The sequence below is a fragment of the Heterocephalus glaber genome, unplaced genomic scaffold, assembly GCF_053883595.1.
Source record: "Heterocephalus glaber isolate CG9 unplaced genomic scaffold, H.glaber_assembly_v1.0 deba00001610, whole genome shotgun sequence".
Classification (NCBI taxonomy): Eukaryota; Metazoa; Chordata; class Mammalia; order Rodentia; family Bathyergidae; genus Heterocephalus; species Heterocephalus glaber.
Genome location: NW_028258381.1, coordinates 26,320,580 through 26,343,607, shown reverse-complemented (window position 1 = coordinate 26,343,607; position 23,028 = coordinate 26,320,580).

Genomic DNA, 23,028 nt, shown 5'->3' with positions numbered 1-23,028 from the left:
CTCTACCTGGAGTTTCATTTCAAGCTCTATTCATTTTTAAATTTTGTTAAAAACTCATTTGAAATATGGTAATTAGCCTTGAACCTGTCATCTGCATCACAAATATAGTATTTAACATTAATTTACAGTTCAGTATGTCATTTCAGTTAATTTTTAAAAAATTTTATTTGTTTTTCATTAAAATCTGTTCTTTTCTCTTTGATAAATACATGTTATATATAACAAATATTATACTATATAATATATAATATATTTAATATTTCTTTACTCAACTGGAATTTATTTTTGTACAAGGTATGAAATAAAATACGATTCTGTGTTTGGAAAGTGCTAAGTAATTTCTTAGCAACATTTATTGAATAATATTTTCTGTTCACACCAATGTATGATAGCACTTTAATTATATTAATTTTTGTTAAGGTTTTTTTCTTGAGGTAATGATGACTCAGTGAACCAGCTATATTTATATCAAATTTTGATTATGTCAAATTTCATAGGATAAATTATTTCCTCTCTCATTTCATTTTTTAAAAAAAGATATGGGAAATTTTAGTGTACTAATTCAGATACATTTTTGGACTAGTCTTTTCAAATTTCACTCAGATTTTGATTAGAATAGCATTCTTCAGTGAATATATACTAATTTAGGGATCATCAGAATCACTAGTTTTTGGGTACAAGGTTAATCCATTTAGACAAGTCTGTATTTAGGCCTCATTTGTTTTTATTCTGTTTTATTTATGTTTCTTACTAGAGCTACTCTTACATACTTTATGACATTTGTTGTACTTGTGAATTAAACATCCCTACTCTTTAATCTATGTTTACACTTCAGAGTTCAGGGAAAAGATACATCAGTGATTCTACGCTGTCAGACTGTGGAAGGAAATATAACACTGAAGGATTGGGGAAAATTTCAAAACTGAATATTCTTAGAAATTATACTAAATGATTTTAGTGAGACATCTGAAGAGAGCAACTGGCTAGCAGCCTCTAGTGTAATTCTTCCTTGATGTCTCCCTAAAATATCTCTGAAGACACAGTAAAATCCAAAAACATAAAACAAAACTGCAAACAGAGGCAGTTGACCTGACATTAGATTCTGAGAGGAATTGACACTAATTACGTGTCAGATAACACGGGACAGAGAAAAGAGCAATCAGGAATTATCTTACAGAATGTATTGGATTTTCTTAAAGAAGTAGAAAGAACCTGAGCAAAGACAAGAAGGCATCTTGCCTCTCCTCCACTATACATGGCAGAAAGGAAAGATTAAAAGCTTGTACCCCTTCCCACCATCAGTGAGAACATAAGGCACACAACAGAGAAAATCGTCTTGTCTACAGGTTTGTTTTTTGAAAAAAGTAAAGTGGATACATCACTAGTAGAACTGTATAAGTCAGAGATTATAAATTGTTAATCTTGTGGATGAGAAAAGGAACATTACTATAGATCCTATTATAAAAGATGATGCAAAAGTACTATAAAGAATTGTATGTGAATAAATTTGAAAATGTAAATAAAATGAACAAACCCCTTGGGATAAATTAACCAAAAGAATGCAAGAAGTATAAAATTATAAATAGCCTATATCTTTATAAAATAAATATCTTTCCAAAAATAAGACCTCTGGACTAGATGGCATTATTGGTGAATTTGCCTACATATTTAATAATGAGTGATATCAATCTTAGGCCAATTCTTTCTGAGAATAAAAAGGAAAGCACTTTTTCATCACTTTACAAGGCCAATGTAATTTTGTTTCTATAATCACATAAGGATATAATAGTAAAAGAAAAGTCAAAACCAATGTCTCTCATTAACTTAGGTGCAAAAACAAAATCAAAATACTAGCAGATAAAATTGGGCAGCAGAAGATATGTAATACATCCTGACCAAGTAAAACTTATTTTAGGAGTGAAAGTATCTTTTGAAGCAATTTTCCTTTTCCTGGTCATTAATTGCAAACTTATCTTTGATATCTGAAATTCTGTCCTCACATTGGCTCATTCTGCTGTATAGACAGACTTTCAGTGGAGTTTTTCATCTCCTGGAAATCTATTTGCATCTGTTTTATGGATTCCATTCCTTTCCTATGTTGGGATTCCATCATGTTCCTCAGCTCCTCTCTAGATTTATTAATCATGTCTTGCACTAGGAGCACAATTTCTCCTGTTATCTGAGAAATTATTTCTGATTTCATTTTTTCCAGATCCCCTTTTGTTGCCAGTTCCGTGGGTCCAGGTGGTTGAGTATCACAGTGTTCCATCTCATTTCCCTTTGTGGTTGCTGTAGGTGATCTGGAAGTCTGGTTTTGAGACTTATTTATGTGTTTTCTCATTGTGAGTGGGGGGGCAGGGGGGTTGCTGTTGGTGCCCATGCGGCTCACTTCCTCTGAGCTGGGAGATGAGGGACAGGGGCTGGGAACAGCACTAGGGATGGTGGCCCAGAAGCCTCTTCCTCTGGGCCGGGAGCAGCAAGACCAAAAGTATCTTTTAATGTTATAAAAATGAATGTAATTTGCCCCATCTACAGATTAAAGGTGAAAAATAAAATTATCTAATTTGATGCAGAGAAAGCAGTTAACAAAATTTAACATATACATTATAAAATGTAGGAAACTAGGAATAGAAGAGTACATTCTACTTTTAAAGAAATATATCTATAAAAAGTATAGATAATGAAGTACAGTTATATTTTGGTTGTCGAATGAATTCAAGCTCAAACTTTCCACTACTCAACAACAAAATTAAAAAAATAATCTTCTCAATGTTTATAACTTTGCTGGATACTCAAACTGAAAATCTCTCTTGGAAAAACCTGTATGGGCTGAGAGTGTCATGTGTCATGCTGCATGGTGGACACAAAGGGGTGACCTTTTAGCACCACTCTCACCCAGACAACATGTAGTGTTTGTGTCAGTGCATTAAAAGATTCATTACTGAGCTTTTTTGGACTTTATTTGCATAAAATATCATAACTATGCCTCCAAAGAAAGTTAGTGATATCAGCAATAAAGTTAAGAGGAAAACTGTGAGAACCATGATAGAGTTAAAAAAAGAATCATTGAAAAATTTGTTAAAGTCCTGGAAAAATAAATTTATAGGTGTAATTTTCAGGCTTCAGAACCAAGCATTTGGATTTCCATTACAGTATTTCTTATGGAAAAATATGTCCGGTTCTTGAACTTTTCAGTGTTTAAACATGAATTTGGAACAAATTAAGTTAGACAACAAAAGTATCACTGTACTAAATGGTGAAATATTGAGCACTTTTTCCTTGATTTCAGGATTGGAACAAAAAAGTCTCAGTTACCATTTACATTAAATATTATACTAGAAGCTCTACTCAGTTCAATAAAATGAGGAAAAAAACAAGACATACAAAGTTTGGGAAATAGCACAACATTCTATTCTCAGATCACATATTGAATAGAAAATTCAAATGAGCTTAGAAATGAGCTATTACAATTAATAACAGAATTTGACAGAATTTCTGAATACAAAGTCAATATAAAAAATGTTAATTCTGTATACTAGCAATAAACACTTAGAAAATAAAATGAAATGACATTTGTAACCTGGGAGAAATGCAAGACTGAAAACTATTGCTGAAATTAAAGAAGACCTACATAAATGGTGCAGTAGTTATCTGTTGCTGTGTATGAAATTATTACAAAGCTAGCAACTTAATATGTATTTATTTTCACAGTTTTTATGTGTCAGAAACTCAAGCACAATTTAGTTTGCTTTTCTGCCTTAAGGTCCCACTAATGTGCAATTCAGGTATTGGTAGTGTTCTCATCTGCACTCCCAAACTTACATAGAGTGATAGCTGAATTCATATTGTTGTAGCTTTAGAATGGTGAGCTTTTTTGCTGGCTATCTGCTGGAAGCCATGTTCAGTTTTATAGGATGCCTGAGGTTTCTTGCCAGCTATCCCTCTCCTTAGACAGTTTACAAAAACAGCAAGTTTTCTTCTTTAAGGTCAGCAAGAGAGCAAGAATAAACTGGGTAGCAAGATGGGGTCTTACATGATGTAATGTAGTTGCAGCAATGAGAGCCCATTACCTGTGTCACATTCTATAGGTTATAAGCAATATACTCAAAAGAATAAACCCCAGAAGGTGAGGATCATGGAAATCATAAATGATGAGCTATACCCTCTTCATGAATTGGAAGACAATATTATAACATGGCAAGTAACCTCAAATTTATCTATATACAGTATTTGGAACATCACATCAACATTTCTGCAATATTTTCCCTAGATATTGGCAGATGGGAAATGAAAAACCTAGTAAAGGCAAGACAATATTGAAGAATATTATCTAAGGGATCACTACCAGAGTTCAAAACAAAGCTACAGTAATTTATACACAATGGTATTAGTGCAAGTATAGACAAATATTCCAATGGAACAGACTAGATTAGTCAAGATACAGACTCATACATATCTTGTCATTTGACTTACAACAAAGGCACTCCTAAGTTCAGCAAGGAAAGGATGAATCCCAAAAAAATAGTGCTGAAAAAATTGTACATTCATATAAAGAAGAAAATGAATTTTTACTCCCTATCCTATATGATTATAAAAATTAATTCACAATAGAACATAGTCAAATAATACTTAGGTATTTTCAAAGAAAATATAAAATAATATCTTTATGACCTTGGGATGATAAAGACACTATAAGCAGAATCTCACAAGCACTAAACACAGGGAAAATTGTAGATTTAATTTTGGTTTAATTATGAATTTAATATACATTTAAATATATTATTAAGAGGGGCCGAGGATTTAGCTCAGTGGTTTCACCACCTGCCTTGAAAGCGCAAGGACCCCAGTGCAAACCCTGGTACAAATATATATATGTGTATATATATATACATATATATGTATACATATATATTATTAAGAATGTGAACAGGTAAGTGATAGACTAAAAAATGTTAATCCTGATGCATTTAATTTTCAAAGAACTTGTATTCAGATTATATAAAGAACTTTTACAATGAAAAAAAGAAACAAATACCTATTTAATAAAAATGGAGAAAATCTTGAATCAACACCGCAAGAAAGAGAATATTAAAATGGCTAAGGAGTGTATTTAAAGGTGCTTAGTATCAGTAGTCACTAAGGAAATGCAAATTAAATCTACACATGATATTTTTCCATGTTCACCAAAATGTCTAAGATTAAGAAGACTGAAAATACCAAATATTCTCAAGATTAGAATACTGGAATTGTTATGCATGGTTGTGGGAGTTTGGAAGACTTTAATATTTTAGTCATTCTAAATAATACCTACTCTTTGGACCTGCAATTCCACTATACACCCAAGAAAATAAATTTATAAAAATTCACAAAAGATCTATGCAAGAATGACCATAGAAACTTTTCACAATAGTCTGATACTGAAGGCAAAACTCTAAAGTCAGGTGCCTGGAAAACAGCTGTGCAGGCAGGCAGACCCCAGTCAGAAGCCTGCACAGATATCATCTGTAAGTGCTAGCAGACTGCAGCCAGAAGCTAGCCTGAACAACAGCTGTAGTGGTGCACAGGCACCAGCCAGAAACCTTCCCAGAAAACAACCCAGCACTGGGATCCAGAAGGCCATCATTTTAAACCCAGGTATTGGTGCAGTGGTGAGCAGCAGAGAGAAGGCCTCTCTGAGTCAATGAGAACTGAAGCCCACTGAGAGAAGAGTCACCTCAATAAAGGCACAGCAGACTGCATTGGTTGAAATGAGAAGACATATAAACAAGACTCAAAACCAGACTTCAAGATCACCAAAGGCAAACCCGAGGGGCAATGAGATGGAACAACCTGAAACACAACCACCTGATCTCCCTGAACTGGCAATGAAAGAGGATCTGGAAAAATAAAATCAGATACAATTTCTTAGATAAAAACACAGATTGTGTCCATAGTGAAAGACATGGTTAATAACTCTAGAGCAGACACAGATTAAAAAAATGGAGGAGCTGAGGAACATGATGGAACTCCAGTGTAGGAAGCAATGAAATCCATAAAACAGATACAAGCAGATATCCAGGAGATTAAAAACTCCATTGAAAGTTTATGCAGCAGAATGAGCCACAGTGAGGACAGAATATCAGATATACAAGACAGGATTGTGATTAGTGACAAGGAAAAGAAAGATTTCTTAAAAATAGCAAGGGACCATGAGAAATCAATCCAGCAGCTGCTAAGTAATGCAAAGAAGAATAACATAAGACTGATCTGAGATGAAGAAACAGGAGAGGATGCAAATGATGTAAAAAAAAAAAAAACTGTTCACAGAATTAGTGGCAGAAAATTTCCCAGGCAGGGGAAAAGAATTTGACATACAGATAAGTGAGGCAAATAGAAATCCAACTAGCTGGGGTGAAAAAAAAATCAACACCTAGGTATATAACAGTCAAGTTTCCAGAAACCCAACAGAAGAACAAAATGCTACAAGCTGTTAGAGAAAAGAAACAAATCACATACAAAGGAAAGCCCATCAGAATCACAGCAGACTTCTCAACACAAACCCTCAAGTCAAGAAGAGCCTGAAGTGAAGTATTTCAATCCCTAAAAGAAAACAACCTCCAACCCAGACTGATGTACCCTGCAAAACTGTCTTTCAAAATTGATAGAGAAATAAGATACTTTCATGACAAAGAGCACCTTAGGAACTTCATGAATACCAAACCAGCACTCCAAAAAATTTTAGACAATATCCTAGGAAAAGACAATGAGGGCCACAACCCAACAGAGCCCAGCAGAATGAATCCATTAGGAAAGACAAGACATTAAATGCAAAAGGGGAGAATCTAACAACAGGAAAAGGTCATGACAGGGATAAGGCAATATGTATCAATTATAACCATCAATGTTAATGGTCTTCATTCACCAATCAAAAGAAATAGACTGGCAGAATGGGGCAAGAAGCAAGATCCAGCAATATACTGCATACAAGAAACATACTTAATTAAAAAAGAAACTCATAGACAGAAAGTTGAAGGGTAGAAAACAATACTCCATGCAACAGGACTCCTCCCCACCCCAAAACAAAGCAGGAGTAGCTATCCTCTTTGCAGATCAAGTGGATTTCAAACCAACACTGATTAAGAGAGACAAAGAAGGATGCTACATTCTTGTGAAGGGAAAAATCCAAGAAGAAAAGATGACAATCATTAATATATATGCACCACATACTAGTGCACCAACTATATAAAACAAATACTAATGGACATAAAAAAATCAAACAAGCACTAATACAATAGTAGTGGGGGACCTCAATATTCCACTGTCACAAATAGATAGATCAACTATTCAAAAATAAACAACAAAATATTAGAACTCAGCTAAACTCTTGAACAAATAGACTTAACAGATGTTTTCAGTGTTTTCCCTCACAAAATCAGAATTCACATTCTTTTCAGCTGCACATGGGTTTTTCTTCAAAAGAGACCACATACTTGCTCATAGAATATGGTTAAGTAATGCAAAGGAATTGAAGTTATCCCCTGTATATTATCAGATCATAGTGTGATGAAATTGGAGATCAGTAGCAAATGAAACAGCAAGAATTTCATAAACACACTCCAGTGTAGAGGAAATTAAAAAAGAAAGCAGACAATTTCTAAAATTAAATGACAATCCCAATAAAACATATTGGAATCTATGGAACACAATGAAAACAGGCTTATGAGGGAAATTCATAGCAATGGATACTCATATTAGAAAAACAGAGCAAGCTCAAATAAACAACCTAATGCTGAACCTCATGCTTCTAGAAAAAGAAGAGTAGCATAAACCCAAAGCTCATAAAAGGGAGGAAATTATAAAGATGAGAACAGAAATCAATGCAATGGAGACTAAGAGAATGATACAAAAAGTCACTGAAGCAAAGAGTTGATTCTTTGAAAGAATAAACAAAATTGACAAACCCTTAGCCATCCTTTCAAAAAATGGAAAGTAAAGGCCCAAATCCATGCAATTAGGAATGAAAAGGGTGAAATTACAATGGATGCAGCAGAAATCGAGAGGATCATCAATACCTACTATGAGAACCTACATGCCAATAAGATGGAAAACACAGAAGAAATGGACAGATTTCTAGATACATATGAATTACCAAAGTTTAATGAAGAAGACCTAAAAACTCTAAACAACCCAGTATCAATCAATGAAATTTAAAAAAGTAATTAAAAACTTATCAATGAAGAAAACCCTGGGTCCTGATGGCTTCACCGCTGAAATCTACAAGACATTTAGAGAAGAACTATTGTCACTACTGTTTAAACTCTTCAATGAAATTGAAAGGGAAGCAATACCAAATTCATTCCTGGAAGCAAGCATCACCTTGATCCCCAAACCAGACAAAGACCCAACTGAAAAAGAGAACTATAGGCCAATCTCACTAATGAACATAAATGCAAAAATCCTCAACAAGATACTGGCAAACAGAATACAGAAGATCATTAAGAAGATCATACACACTGACAAGTGGGATTCATCACATGGCTGCAAGGATGGTTCACCATATGTAAATCACTAAATGTAATACACTATATTAACAAAACAAAGGATAAAACTATATGATCATCTCAAGCATTTGACAAAATCCAATGTGCATTTATGATAAAAACCCTACAGAAAATTGGAATAAACAGTCTGTATCTCAATCTGATAAAAGCCATCTATGAAAAACCAACAGCCAACATTATATTAAATGGTCAAAAACTGATATCCTTTATACTAAAATCAGGAACAAGACAAGGATGCCCACTATGACCACTCCTGTTTAATATAGTTTTGGAAACATTAGCCACAACAATTAGACAAGAGAAAGAAATAAAAGGAATAAAGATATGAAATGAAGAATTTAAATTTTCATTATTTGAAGATGATAAGATACTCTATATAGAAGACCTCAAGAACTCCACCAAGTCTTCTAGACTAGCTGGATACAAGGTCAACACACAAAAATCAATAGCTTTCTTATAAATGAACGATAGACTCACTGAGAGAGAAATAGGGCAAACAATTACTTTCACAATAGCATTAGAAAAAATGAAATACCTAGGAATCAACCTAACAAAATAAATCAAAGACCTCTACTCTGAAAACTACAGTACCCTGGTAAAAGAGATCAAAGAGTATATCAGAGAACGGAAAGACATCCCTTGCTCCTGGGTAAGAAGAACCAATATAGTGAGAATGGCCATACTTCCAAAACTGCTATATACATTCAATGCAATCCAAATTGAAATTCGAGCAGCATATTTCACAGACCTTGAGAAAAAAAATCCAAAAATTCATTTGGAACAAGAAGAGATCTAGAACAGCAGAAGCAATTCTAGGCAATAAAGACAAGGTAGGGGGTATCACAATTCCCAACTTGAAAGTATACTACAAAGCGAATGTGATAAAAACAGCATGGTACTGGCAAAGAAACAGACCCAAAGACCAGTGGAACAGATTAGAAGTTGCAGAAAGAACTCCAGACATACTCAGCCACCTCATCTTTGACAAAGGAGTTAAACACCCTCACTGGAGGAAAGCCTCTTTAATAAACGGTGCTTGAAAAATTGGGTTTCAATTTGTCAAAGATTAAAACTAAACCTATATCTCTCACCATGCACTAAACTAAAATCAAAATGAATCAAAGATCTAAATATTAAAACAGAAACTCTAAAATCAGCTGGAAAAGGAGTTAGGTAGAACTCTTGAAGGCATTGATGTAGGAAAATTTTTCATGAACAAAACCTCAGTCACAAGTGAACTAGCACAAAGGATCAACAACTGGGATCTCATCTTATTAAAAAAACTTCTGCACAGCAAGAGAAACCATCAACAGAGTGAAGAGACAACCCACAATGTGGAAGAAGCTTTTTACCAGCTGTTCCTCAGACAAAGGTCTATTCTCTAGAATTTATATAGAACTTAAAAAATCAGACCTCCCAAATGTAAAGACCTAGTCCAAAAATGGGCATCTGAAATGAACACATTTCTCAGACAAAGAAGTAGAAACAGAAAATAAACATATGAAAAAATCTTTGACATCAGTGGTCATTGGAGAGATGCTAATGAAAGCAACGGTGAGATTCCACCTCACTCCAGAAAGAATGACTGCTATCAAGTAATCAACCAATAACAAATGCCGATAGGGCTGTGGCAAAAAAAGGAACTCTTCTCCACTTTTGGTCGGAGTGTAGACTTGTGCAACCACTGTGGAAATCAGTATGGAGATACCTCAGAAAAATTAGGATTAGAGGTCCCATTTGACCCTGCCATTCCCCTGATGGGTATCTTCCCCCCCAGATTAAAAAGAATCACACCACAATGATATATGTGCACCCATGTTTTTAGCAGCACAGTTTGAAAGAGCTAAAACTTGGAAATAGCCCAGTTGCCCATCAGCTGGAGACTGGATAAAGAAAATGTGTTTTTTTTTTTTTTTAAATGGAGTACTACTCAGCCATAAACCAGGAGAAACTAGAAACATTTATAGCTAAATGGATACTCATTAAGGTGATACTCTAAAGTGAAATAAATAGGACATGCATGTGTAAATACTGAATAGTTTCTCTGGTGTGAGAAACTGAATGTGTAAATAAGGATCAAAATGTATAGTAGATAACATGAAGTAGGAAGAAAATGTCCAAAGAGGAAGGGGAAGTAGGAAGGGGTGGGAAAAGGAAAAAGGGAAGGAATAAATATGAGAAAAGAAAAAATGGGAACAGTCTTTGCAAATAGGGATGGATGGAGTGATTGAAGGGAGGGCAGGGGAATGGGGAAAACATAAGAACCAAGACATATCATGTAATGGCACAAATTCCCAATGATCAATGTCGTAAATGCCTAAAATGTACCAATAAACTTAATGAATTAAAAAAAACTCTAAAGTGAGCCTGAGAAAGAATATTTATGTAATGAAACACTACACTAAAGAGGACAAACTGATACACACACCAAATATAAATGAATCCTCCAAAATTTTGTTAAGTAAAAGAAAACTGATTCTAAATGTATGTGCTGTCTAGTTACATTTATATAATGTTTAAAAATAGTTGAAATGAACCTAAAGGGTTTACATTAGGATAATACTAACCAGAATAATGGTCGTAGAATTTTTCCCCTAGGAAAGAGTATAAAGGAAATTTCTGTGGTTGTACAAATATCTGTTTGGATTTTGTGGTGGTCACATAGTTGTATACATGCATACAAATTTATTAAACTGTGCACTTATTAATTTTTTTACTTTATGTGTACTATAGCTCATATAAGAAATAGAAAAAACAAAAATTATGCTTGGACTTCTCTAATTTCTTAATGTAAAGCAATTAAGTTTTGCCAGTGTTAAAAATTATGTAATTGACTTACAGTCACACATAGAACTCCACCAGACAGAAATATATTCAAAGTGTCAGTCCTTTCCCCAAATTCTGCTTAAGATGTACAGCAATAAATTCTTGGTAAAGTACTATTTTGTGATATTAAAAACAGTTTTTCTTTCCTTAGGTCACGAAAATGTTTCTTACACTTTGTATTAACATTTTAGTTCATTATTCACTTTCAGGTTTTTAAAAAAATCTTTCTATCTACCTATATAACTAGAGGTTGTATTTGTGTAGGATTCAATTTTATTTTTCTTTGCTCCCAGAATTAATTTTCTTCTTTATAATTCATTGATTTCCATTTTTTCATGGGTATATCTTTGAGTTCTCAATTCTTTTTCATTTATTTTCATGTTAGCCCAATACTGCCACCATTATGTGGCACAAAAGTGGTCTTCTAGTTTGAAGTTATCTATCTATCCACAAATTTTTGTCTTTCAAAAGACATTTAGAATAAATCTATTTCTTTATAAAATATTTAGCTAGAATTTCAAATGGGATTGCAATGAATTATATTTATTATCTCAACTTCTCAACTTTTCATATTTTATATTTTGTTTGATTTGTTTTATGCCTTCTTCATGCTTCATATTAGTAATATACTCCCTTATGCCCTAGAGGTATTGTTATGTTTATTTTAAATTCATTACTCAATTGTCTAATAATTCTTCTTCTTGCAATTTTCTTTTGCATTTGTTGCTTTTTAAGTGGTTGTGTTCTTCTTTTGTCTGTGTTTGCCTATGACTTAAGTTTTTCCTGGGAGTATCAGCTACCTTATCCTGTAATATGCAGAGACGAAGAGCCCAAACAGGCATTCCAGTTCCCATTATACTGGACAGTTAAGCGTAAGCAAAGGATGAGCCACAGAACTCTACTGATCACTATACTTTGTTGCCATCTCAACCCTCAGACCACAAAGTTAGCTATACACTTTTCAAAGAAACAGCTCTGGGGTTGGGGGTGGTGATAGACAATAGAAGATCCCCAAAGCAGGCTGGTTGCCACGTCTAGCTTCCTTGGCTGTGAAGGATTTTTATTGAGCTCTGTTAATTTCCTGTGAGTATGGGTGTCCTGTGGCAATACTGTAGAACTTGTAAAAGCCTTCCACCTGAATCCAACAAGGGGCAGCAGGACTTAAAACCCTGCTCTTGATGTTCTGTGTCTTAGCTGACATATGGCCATTTGTAAAACTCATTAAATTGTACACTTGAGATTGTGAGAGCTCCACATCGTACTGTAAGAAAATTATACCTAAGAATGACAGGAAAGCCCCTACCATCATCTGTATTTTACTGTTATTGAACATTGATCTGGAAATGCTATCAAGATAACTTGTAAACCTAAATTAAAATAGCAAATATTAGAAAGAAAGAATTATAAAAATTAGGAGGAGTGTTATTATTTTTGTTACTGTTTATAATTTCCCCTCTGGAATCCTCAAAAGCTCATTGAAAAAATAGAAGTGCTGAGAGTTTAGTAAGGTTGCCAGTTAATCAATAAACGCACACTGATCTATAACCAGGGTCACAGTTCAAATGCTTTCAGCATTCTCACGTAATGAAAATGGATGAAAGAAAACAACCATTGGGAGGATAATACAATTTTTTAATTTTATTGAATTTTGGTTTAAAGAAGTGGTACTGAAGGTTATATTTTAAATTTGAAATGGAAAAATATAAATTGATAAATAAGACATTTTATTTTATAATTTTTTCACTTGGAGATGTTGATTTAAGCCTCAAAGAAATGACATTTTATATTAAGATATCAATATCAAGGTTTATAAGTCCATTGTAATGTGCAGAACAGAATTCCACCTTGAATGCTTTAACTGGGAGCAATATTTGGTTTTATATAGTTTTGCATTTCATAATTGAAAACAGATGCTCCCAAATTTAGGAAGTTTCTAAGCTAAGAAAATCTTTGCAGAAAGATTTTTCTGTGTACTGCAATCACATCCCGGATATTTGTGGAATTACGGAATTGCAATGAAATGATGCAGACATGTACTGGGGTACTGAGCCCAGGAACTTTCCTTTGTAGCTTGTCATTTAGTATTTTGTCTGATAAGAGGAAGTGAGCATTCTTGGTTATTTTTTTTTAAATGTGAACTTAGGACACAGTAGACTGTATAGACTGTGCAATTAGAGGGTAAGAACATCTACTGTGTAGCCAGACTGCCTGGATTCTATTCTGGCTCCAGTACATAGGAATTGTGGCCCTTGGCCAATTTTGTAAGCTCTCTAGGCCTCAGTTTCTCATCTGTAAAGTGATGACAACAGCAGCTACATAAGAGGGAGGATTATATTATTTCACATATGCAAAGCTCCTAGAATGATGCCCACTGCATAGTAAGCACACTGTGTTAGTTATTAGAAAGAACCTGTTTTGGAGCTCAGTCTTACACCGTACATGTAGGGAGTATAGTTAACGCTGGCATATTCCTAGTTTTAGAAGTTAATTACAATATAGAAGAGTGAGCCACATGCAATTTCATCATGTCTGAGGGTGCCAGATCACAAATGGCTATCTGTCTATAGTCTCTGATAGACAATTTTCAAAGTATGTGGGAGTATTTGTAAAAGAAATGATGAAGTTTTACATTGAGATTTGAGTCTTTTTGAGCTGAGATGGAGCATTTACCTTGGATGACCTCATACAGTGATGGTCAACCTTTTAGAGACCAAGTGCCCAAACTGCTCCTGATGTCTGCTACTCCTTTCTGAGCATGTGCATAGATCCTATGTGCCAATGTTCAGCTGCTCTGGAGCAAGGCTGCGGCCATGCTGGGCACCTTGGCTTGTGTGCCGATAGAGAGGGCTATGTGTACCACCTGCTGCAGTATGCATGGCACAGTTTCGCCACCACTGACCTACCAAATCAGTTCATTCCCAATCCACGGCTCAGTCACTGGTCCCCATGTTGAGCAGCAGATTATTCTAAGGCACATTTAACTGATCAACAATAATGTTGAACCTCTGGGAGTTTGATAACATGAGTATATCAGTGTTATGATGTTAATTACTCCATATGCCCAAAACATTCTGCTTCTAATTCTTTAGCTTGTATAGTAAAGGATGCAGCATTTAGGATTAAGTATTGGTGTCTTAGAACCAGATTTTTTGACAAGCAGAATTCCACATGAAGAATGGAAGGGGTATCATCTGCAGGTAGGCTTACCAATTTTGACAAGTTTCATTACAATTCTTGAGGCATATTTCAATGGACAAAATAAGTTATTTCCTATTTTGTGTAATAGACACTGTGTCTAAAATTTGTAATCACACAAGAAACTTCTCATTAACCTTATAAATTAAAATTGTGAATGAAGTAGTATTGTGTGTGTGTGTGTGTGTGTGTGTGTGTGTGTGTGTTTGGCTATGAAAGAAAAATGCCACAAATGCTTTTAAAATGTTATGCCAGTTGTCCTCTAAGTCCTTAGCCATATTTACCACACATTGAGAGTATTCAAGTAAAATTTAAGCTTCTGTAACAAAAGAGCCCCAAAGTATAGTGCCATAAAAGAAGTCTGTTTCACTCTCGTGTAATAGTTTCAAGGTGTGTGGGTTGTAGGTAGGTTGGCTTGGTTGGTATGTCACACACCCATGTGGAAACCTAAGTTCTGTCTTTTTGTTCTGCCTTTTCTTGGGGGGTTCAAATTGTCCATGTATTTAAAGCAGTGTTCTGGGAATCAGCTTGTAGAAGATAAATCACTAAATTACAAGCAAGCATTTTTTCTTAGCAAGTGGTGTCAAGATAATATTCATCTCTTCTGCTCATGTTCTATACATTTACACATCACATCCATGTAAACCCGATTTCCTGGTCAACATTGCTTCACATGCAGGTTTCCAGTTAAGTTTTGGCCTAAAAGTATCAGTGTCTATCAAAGAAACAGTGCTCCATTAGACCTACATTTGGAAGTGCTTATTTGTTAGAAGCACACAATTTTTGTTGCACTGAATAGTTGCACTTTTTAATAAACTCATTACCTAGTGAATATTTTGATGCCTAGGCTTCTTTCCTAGTTTGCATATGACTTCATTTTACAGTAGCACAGTTATTTTATGCTAAAATAAATTATTAAATGCTAAAATCGAAGCTTTGGTCTTTTTAATTCTATGTATTAAGATTTAAATCATTTATTTTTCCAACAATAGATACATACATGTTCAAAGTCTTGTTGGTTGTAAAGTGACATCTTGAAGTAATTTCTTTACCAAAAAAAACCATTCACTCCTTTAAAAACATTGCCTTTTGTCTTTTACTTTCCAAGATTTTGGTAGAGACATAGACGTAACTTTAAGACAAGAACATGGATATTATAGGTAAAACACTAAGTGGCAATTGACTTTTAATCTCAGTGTTCAGAAAATCAGAGGAGTGGCAAGTCTGGGCTGTGAGTTCCTTCTACCCTGTGTAGCTGCTACCTAGCTCTGTCCTGGCCACTGTAAAGTGTACCACTTTAGGGAGAAGGAGACAAAACACATTGGTAACATAGGAAATCAGGTGGACAAAGGAAGACATTCAGTATACTATATAGATAGCAATATTCAATAGCAGTTTCAACAAAAGATTTTTAAACCAAGATCAAAAAAATTAAGCAATGTTTACAGTAGACATAAATCTTACACAATTCAAAAAGCATTCTTCAGATCATAGAGCATAAAGTAGAAAAATGTACATGTAGGTGAAATCTAACTGCTGTACATTTATCACTTATTAAAGTTGCTTATATGTACCACAGTGTAAAAAAACCAATACTGAACAAATAAAAATCTTGAAAATTGCCTGATTAAAAATAAAATAACCAGTGGCTTTTAATAGCTTCTCCTGGTTACCAGTGCTACAAAAGACAAAAATCTCATCTGAACAGGTGATTTTTTTTTAAACATAATTTTTGTTATTTATTTATTTTTTCTGGTTGGCAACTTGTGACCTTTAACTTTCTTATATACCAGCAATACCCTGTAAGCACATTTAAGAAAATAAACATGCTTCATTCATAATGATGACAAGAAAGAGTAACTACTGAGGAATAAATACTGAAAGAATTGTTAGGCCACAAAGAGAGAAAGAATTTTACTTTATTTATGGACATAAAAGATTTCAATAAATAGTGACATCCATCACATTTCAATAAGAAAAAACAAAATCTTAGGTCTATTATGATTGTTAATTTTATGCCAGCATGGCTAGATTATGTATCAAATCTTTGGTCCATCAGTTTAGATGTTATTATTAAGGTCATTTTTAGGAGTGATTAACATTTAAATCAGTAGACTTTGAGTAAAGTAGATTACTCTTTGTGTTAATTAGATTTTCATCATTGTGTGAAAATACCTGAGAAATTAACTGATAAGATTTATTTTGGTTCAGAGTTTTAGAGGTTTTTGTCCAAGGTTGCTTGACCTCATCTCGTTGGGCCTGGGGTGAGGCAGAACATCAAGACAGAGTAGTATGTCTTGGGGCAGGAATGCTTACCTCATGGTGAACAAGAGCAAAGAAAAGGAAGAAGAAGAGGCCTCAGTCCCCATATCACCTTCAAAGTCAATGACCTAATTTCCTTCAACTAGACTCCACCTTCTAAAGATTCCAGTACCTCCCAACAGTCCCACAGGCTGGAGACCAAGCTCTCAACATGGGGTCTTTGGGGTACACTTAAGATTCAAACTGCAACCTTATATCCCTATCTCCCAAAGGTTCATGTTCATTCCAGCAATGCAAAATGCATTCAGTCCATTGCCAAAAGTCCCCTAAATCTTAACAGTTCTAGCCTTTCTGAAAAGTTCAAGTCCAGAGTTTACTCAGAGACTCAGGCAAATTCTTTTTAGAAATTTAGTTTATTAGTATATGTGTGTTGTACATAATGTTTACTTTCCTTGTAAACATTTCCTTGTATGGAGTTCATACATATACATAACACATGCCAATTCCCTTTTTTCATTCCTTATCTCTTCCCTTCCTTCCCCTCCCTCCATTTCTTGATCACTTTCCCCTTTGAGAATGTCTGTCTCTACTTCCTATTATCTAACTTCTATTTTACATTTTTTATTTATTTTTATTCTGGGTTTCTCATATAAGAAGAACAATACAATATTTAAGCCTCTGATCTATTTCACTTAACATTAGAGTTTAAAGATACAACCATTTTCCTACAGATAACTCAAGTTTATCTTTCTTTATGGCAGTGATTTACTCCATGGTGTGTAAATACCACATTTTATTTATTCATTCATCTTCCCCCTGAAAGAATGATCATAATCAACAAATCGAATAATAACAAATGCTGGAGAGGCTTCAGGGAAAAAGGAGCCATCTACACTGTTGGTGGTAAACTGATACAACCACTATGGAAATCAGAATGAAGATTCCTCAAAAAACTAAAACTAGAAATTTCATTTGACACCACTATTCCCCTTCCGTGTATCTTCCTGAAAGAGTTAAAGACATCCTATTATAGAAATACATAAACTCATGTTTATAGCAGCTCAATTCATAATAGCTATATCTTGAAAGCAGCCTATATGTTCATTAACAGATGAATGGATAAAGACAAACTCTTGTGAGCTCCTGTAAAAATTGAAAGACAAGTAACATACTTACAAGATATGATGGCATGGGGTAAACATGCCCATCCCCAAAAGGAATCTCAGAAATGGACTAAAGGAAGACTTAAACCCAGAAGAGTGAATATTATATCCTGTAGCTCCATGTCTGGAAACCAGAGCAAGACCTGGAGACATATGAGCTCCCAAAGATATGAGGAGCCCAACCCTTACGGCTTTTCTGGCTCAAGTCCACATGGCCACTCTTGTCCTGGCTTTGCTTACTGTCTGTTGTTATTTTTGGCAAAGACTCTACATTTCTGGTCTTTCAAACTTTCTGGGGTCTTCATTGAAGTTCTCAGAACTTCACATATCATCTTCTTGAGGGCTACTTTGAGGGGCTGTGGTACTACAACATACTGCATGGCTTCCCAGGCCTTTCATTGGTTACATTTTTTCATGCCAGCAGAAAATCATTATGTGACTGATGCCAAGTCTACTACTAGCTTGTTTGGGCCAAGGTTGCAGCAATCTCAGAGTGCTTGGATAGCTGAATGTGAAATAAGGACTCCAGGAGAAAGAATTCCCTAGGTGGCCCTGTGCAAGCAGAGTTCTCTGGGACTTTCTTCTTAAACAAAAGCCTTTTAGCCTCAAATGGATAAGTCTTGATGATTCCTGAAATGACCTCAAGGCATCTTTCCCATCGTAATAATGCAAAGTACTTGGCTTCATATACTAATCTTTTCAGCAACTCCACTTTCCTTGACCATAACTTTAAATATGGTACTATTCTTGCCAAATTGCTAATTTTTCAAAATTTTCTGCTCAGCTTTTTATTCCTGATTCTTTTTTTGTTTTTTGTATTAAATTCTTTTATCGGTAAATTGTAGGTATACAACACAATTACATTTCTCATTGGGAATGGTACCTTTACATAATGCATCTTGCTTCTTTTTTCCCCATTCCTAGCCCTCTCTTCACGCCCTCCACCCTTCCCTATTTACAAAGACTTTATTTCCATTTTTTCCATTTCTCAGCATTTTTCCTTTCCCTTCTTTCCTTTCCCCTGCCCCTCCCACTACCTCTACCCCTTTGGACCTTTTCTTCCTATTTTACATTATCGATTATTCATTCTAATCATTGGTACATTTTAGGTATACAATATAATGACATTCATCATTGGAAATTTGCACCTTTACATAGTCTCTCTTGGTTCTTATTTTTCACCCTTGCCCAGTCCTCCCTTCAACCTCTCCAGTCCTCCCTATTTACAAAGGTTTTGTTTCTATTTTTCCATTTTCTCATATTAATCCCATTCCCTTCTATCCTTTCCCCTAGCCCTCCCACTTCTTTCACCTTTGCCCCTTTTCTTCTTAATTCACATTACCTATTATACATTCAGTCCTTATTTACACTTTCAGTTTCTCACACCAGAGAAACTATTCAGTATTTACACATGTGTGCCCTTTTATTTCACTTAAGAGTATCACCTCAATGTGCATCCACTTAGCTAAAAATGTCTCTAATTTCTCATTTTTTATGGCTGAGTAGTACTCCATTTTATTAAAAAAACCACATTTTCTTTATCCAGTCTCCAGTTGATGGGCATTTGGGCTATTTCCAAGTTTTAGCTATCACAAACTGTGGTGCTATGAACATGGGCGCACATATATCACTGTGGTATGATTCTTTTAATTCTTTGGGAAAGATACCAAGCAGTGGAATAGCAGGGTCAAATGGGACTTCCAGTCCTAGTTCTTTGAGGTATCTCCATACTGATTTCCACAGTGCTTGCACCAGTCTGCACTCCCACCAGCAGTGGAACAGGTTTGCTCTTTCCCCACAACCCCACCAGCATTTGTTATTGGTTGATTTCATGATAGCAGCCATTCTTTCTGGAGTGAAGTGGAATCTCAGCATTGTTATCATTTGCATCTCTCGAATGACCAGTGATGTTGAACATGTTTTCATGTATTTATTTGCTATTTCTACTTCTTTGTCTGAGAAATGTCTGTTCATTTCAGCTGCTCATTTTTGGATTGGGTCTTTAAATTTGGGAGGTCTGATCTTTTCAAGTTCTTTATAGATTTGAGATAGTAGACCTTTGTCTGAGGAAGAGCAGGTGAAGATTTTTTCCCACATTGTGGGTTGTCTCTTCACACTACTGGTGGTTTCTCTTACTGTGCAGAAGCCTTTTAATAAAAAGAGATCTCATTTGTTGATTGTTTGTGCTAGTTCATGGGCAACTGAGGTTTTGTTCATAAAATCTTTTCCTACACCGATGTCTTCAAGTGTTCTACCTAACCTCTGTTCCAACTGGTTCAGAGTTTCTATTTTAATATTTAGATCTTTAATCCATTTTGATTTTAGTTTAGTGCATGGTGAGAGATACAGGTCTAGTTTGAATCTTTGGCAAGTTGAAGCCCAATTTTTCCAGCACCATTTATTAAAGAGGCTATCTTTCCTCCAGTGAGAGTGTTTGGCTCCTTTTTCGAACATGAGATGTCTGAGTGTGTCTGGCATTGTTTCTGCATCTTCTAATCTGTTCCACTGGTCCTCAAGTCTGTTTCTTTGCCAGTACCATGCTGTTTTTATCACAGTAGCTTTGTAGTATAGTTGCAGGTTGGGGATTGTGATACCCCCTGCCATGTCTCTGTTACTTAGAATTGCTTTTGCTATTCTGGGTCTCTTCTTGTTCCAAATGAATCTTTGGATCATTTTCTTGAGGTCTATGAAGTATGCTGCTGGGATCTCAATTGGAATTGCATTAAATCTATATAGCAGTTTTGGAAATATGGCCATTTTCACTATATTAATCCTTCCTACCCAGGAGCAGGGGATGTCTGTCCATTTTCTAATATCATCTTCAATCTCTCTTTTCAGAGTGCCATAGTTTTCAGAGAAGAGGTCTTTGATTTCTTTCGTTAGGATGATTCCTAGGTATTTCAGTTTTTTGGATGCTATTGTGAAAGGAATTATTTGCCCTATTTCTCTCTCAGTGAGTCTGTCATTCGTGTAGAGGAAAGCTATTGATTTTTGTGTGTTGACCTTGTAACCAGCTACTTGACTGAATTTGGTTATTAAGTCTAGAAGACTTTTGGTGGAGTTCTTGGGGTCTTCTATAGAGAGTATCATGTCATCTGCAAATAATGACAATTTGACTTCTTCATTTCCTATCTTTATTCCTTTTATTTCTTTCCCTTGTCTAATTGCTGTGGCTAATGTTTCCAGAACTATATTGAACAAGAGTGGTGATAGCAGACATCCTTGTCTTGTTCCTCATTTTAGTGTGAAGGATTTCAGTTTTTGACCATTTAATATGATATTGGCTGTTGGTTTTTCATAGATGGCTTCTATCAGTTTGAGGTAGAGACCATCTATTCCAATTTTTTGTAGGGTTTTTATCATAAATGCATGTTGGATTTTGTCAAATGCTTTTTCTGCATCTATGGAGATAATCATATGGTTTTTGTCCTTGGCTCTGTTGATATAGTGTATCACATTGATTGATTTTCATATATTGACCCATCCCTGCATCCCTGGGATGAATCCCACTCGATCAGGGTTTATGATCTTCTTGATGATCTTTTCATTCTGTTTGCCAGTATCTTATTAAGGATTTTTGCTTCTATGTTCATTAGTGAGATTGGCCTATAGTTCTCTTTTTCAGTTGGGTCTTTCTCTGCTTTGGGGATCAAGGTGATGCTTGCTTCCAGGAATGAATTTGGGAGTATTGCTTCCCTTTCAATTTCATTGAAGAGTTTAAACAGTAGTGGCAGCAGTTCCTCTCTAAATGTCTTGTAGAATTCAACAGTGAAGCCATCAGGGCCCAGGCTTTTCTTAGTTGATAAGGTTTTAATTACATTTTCAATTTCATTGGTTGATATTGGATTGTTCAGAATTTTTAGGTCTTCTTTGTTCAACTTTGGTAATTCATATGTATCTAGGAATCTGTCCATTTCTTCTGTGTTGTCCATCTTATTGGCATATAGGTTCTGGAAATAGGTATTGATGATCCTCAGGATTTCTGCTGGGTCTGTTGTCATTTCACCCTTTTCATTCCTAATTGCATGGATTTGGGCCTTTTCTTTCCTTTTTCTGATAAGGTTGGCTAAAAGTTTGTCAATTTTGTTGATTCTTTCAAAGAACCAACTCTTGGCTTCATTGATTTTTTGTATCATTCTCTTAGTCTCCATTGCATTGATTTCTCCTCTGATCTTTAGAATTTCCTCCCTTCTATGAGCTTTGGCGTTGTCCTGCTCTTCTTTTTCTAGAAGCTTGAGGTTCAGCATCAGGTTGTTTAATTGGGCTCATTCTGTTTTCCTAATATGAGTATTCACTGCTATGAATTTACCTGGTAAGACTGCTTTCATTGTGACCCACAGATTCCGATATGTTGTATTGTCATTGTCATTTAATTGAAGGAACTGTCTGATTTCTTCTTTAATTTCCTCTGTGACCCATTGGTTATTCAGAAGTGTGTTGTTCAATTTCCACGTGTTTATGAAATTTTTTGAGTTTCTTTTGCTATGGATCTCCAATTTCATCGCACTATGGTCTGATAATATACAGGGAATAACTTCAATTCCTTTGCACTTACTTAAACATGCTCTATGTGTGAGTATGTGGTCTATTTTTGAAAATGACCCATATGCAGCTGAGAAGAATGTGTATTCTGATTTTGTGGGGTGGAAGACTCTGTAAACATCTGTTAAGTTCATTTGTTCAAGAGTTCGATTGAGTTCTAGTATTTCATTACTTATTTTTAGTCTAGTTGATCTATCTATTTGTGACAGTGGGGTGTTGAAGTCCCCCACTACAATTGTATTAGTGCATATATGACTTTTCATGTCCATTAGTATTTGTTTTATATAGTTGGGTGCACTAGTGTTTGGTCCGTAGATATTTATGATTGTCATCTCTTCCTCTTGGATTCTTCCCTTTACAAGGATGTAGTGTCCTTCTTTGTCTCTCTTAATCAGTGTTGGTTTGAAATCTACTTGATCTTCCAAGAGGATAGCTACTCCTGCTTTTTTTCGGGTTCCTGTGCATGGAGTATTGTTTTACACCCTTTAACTTTCAGTCTA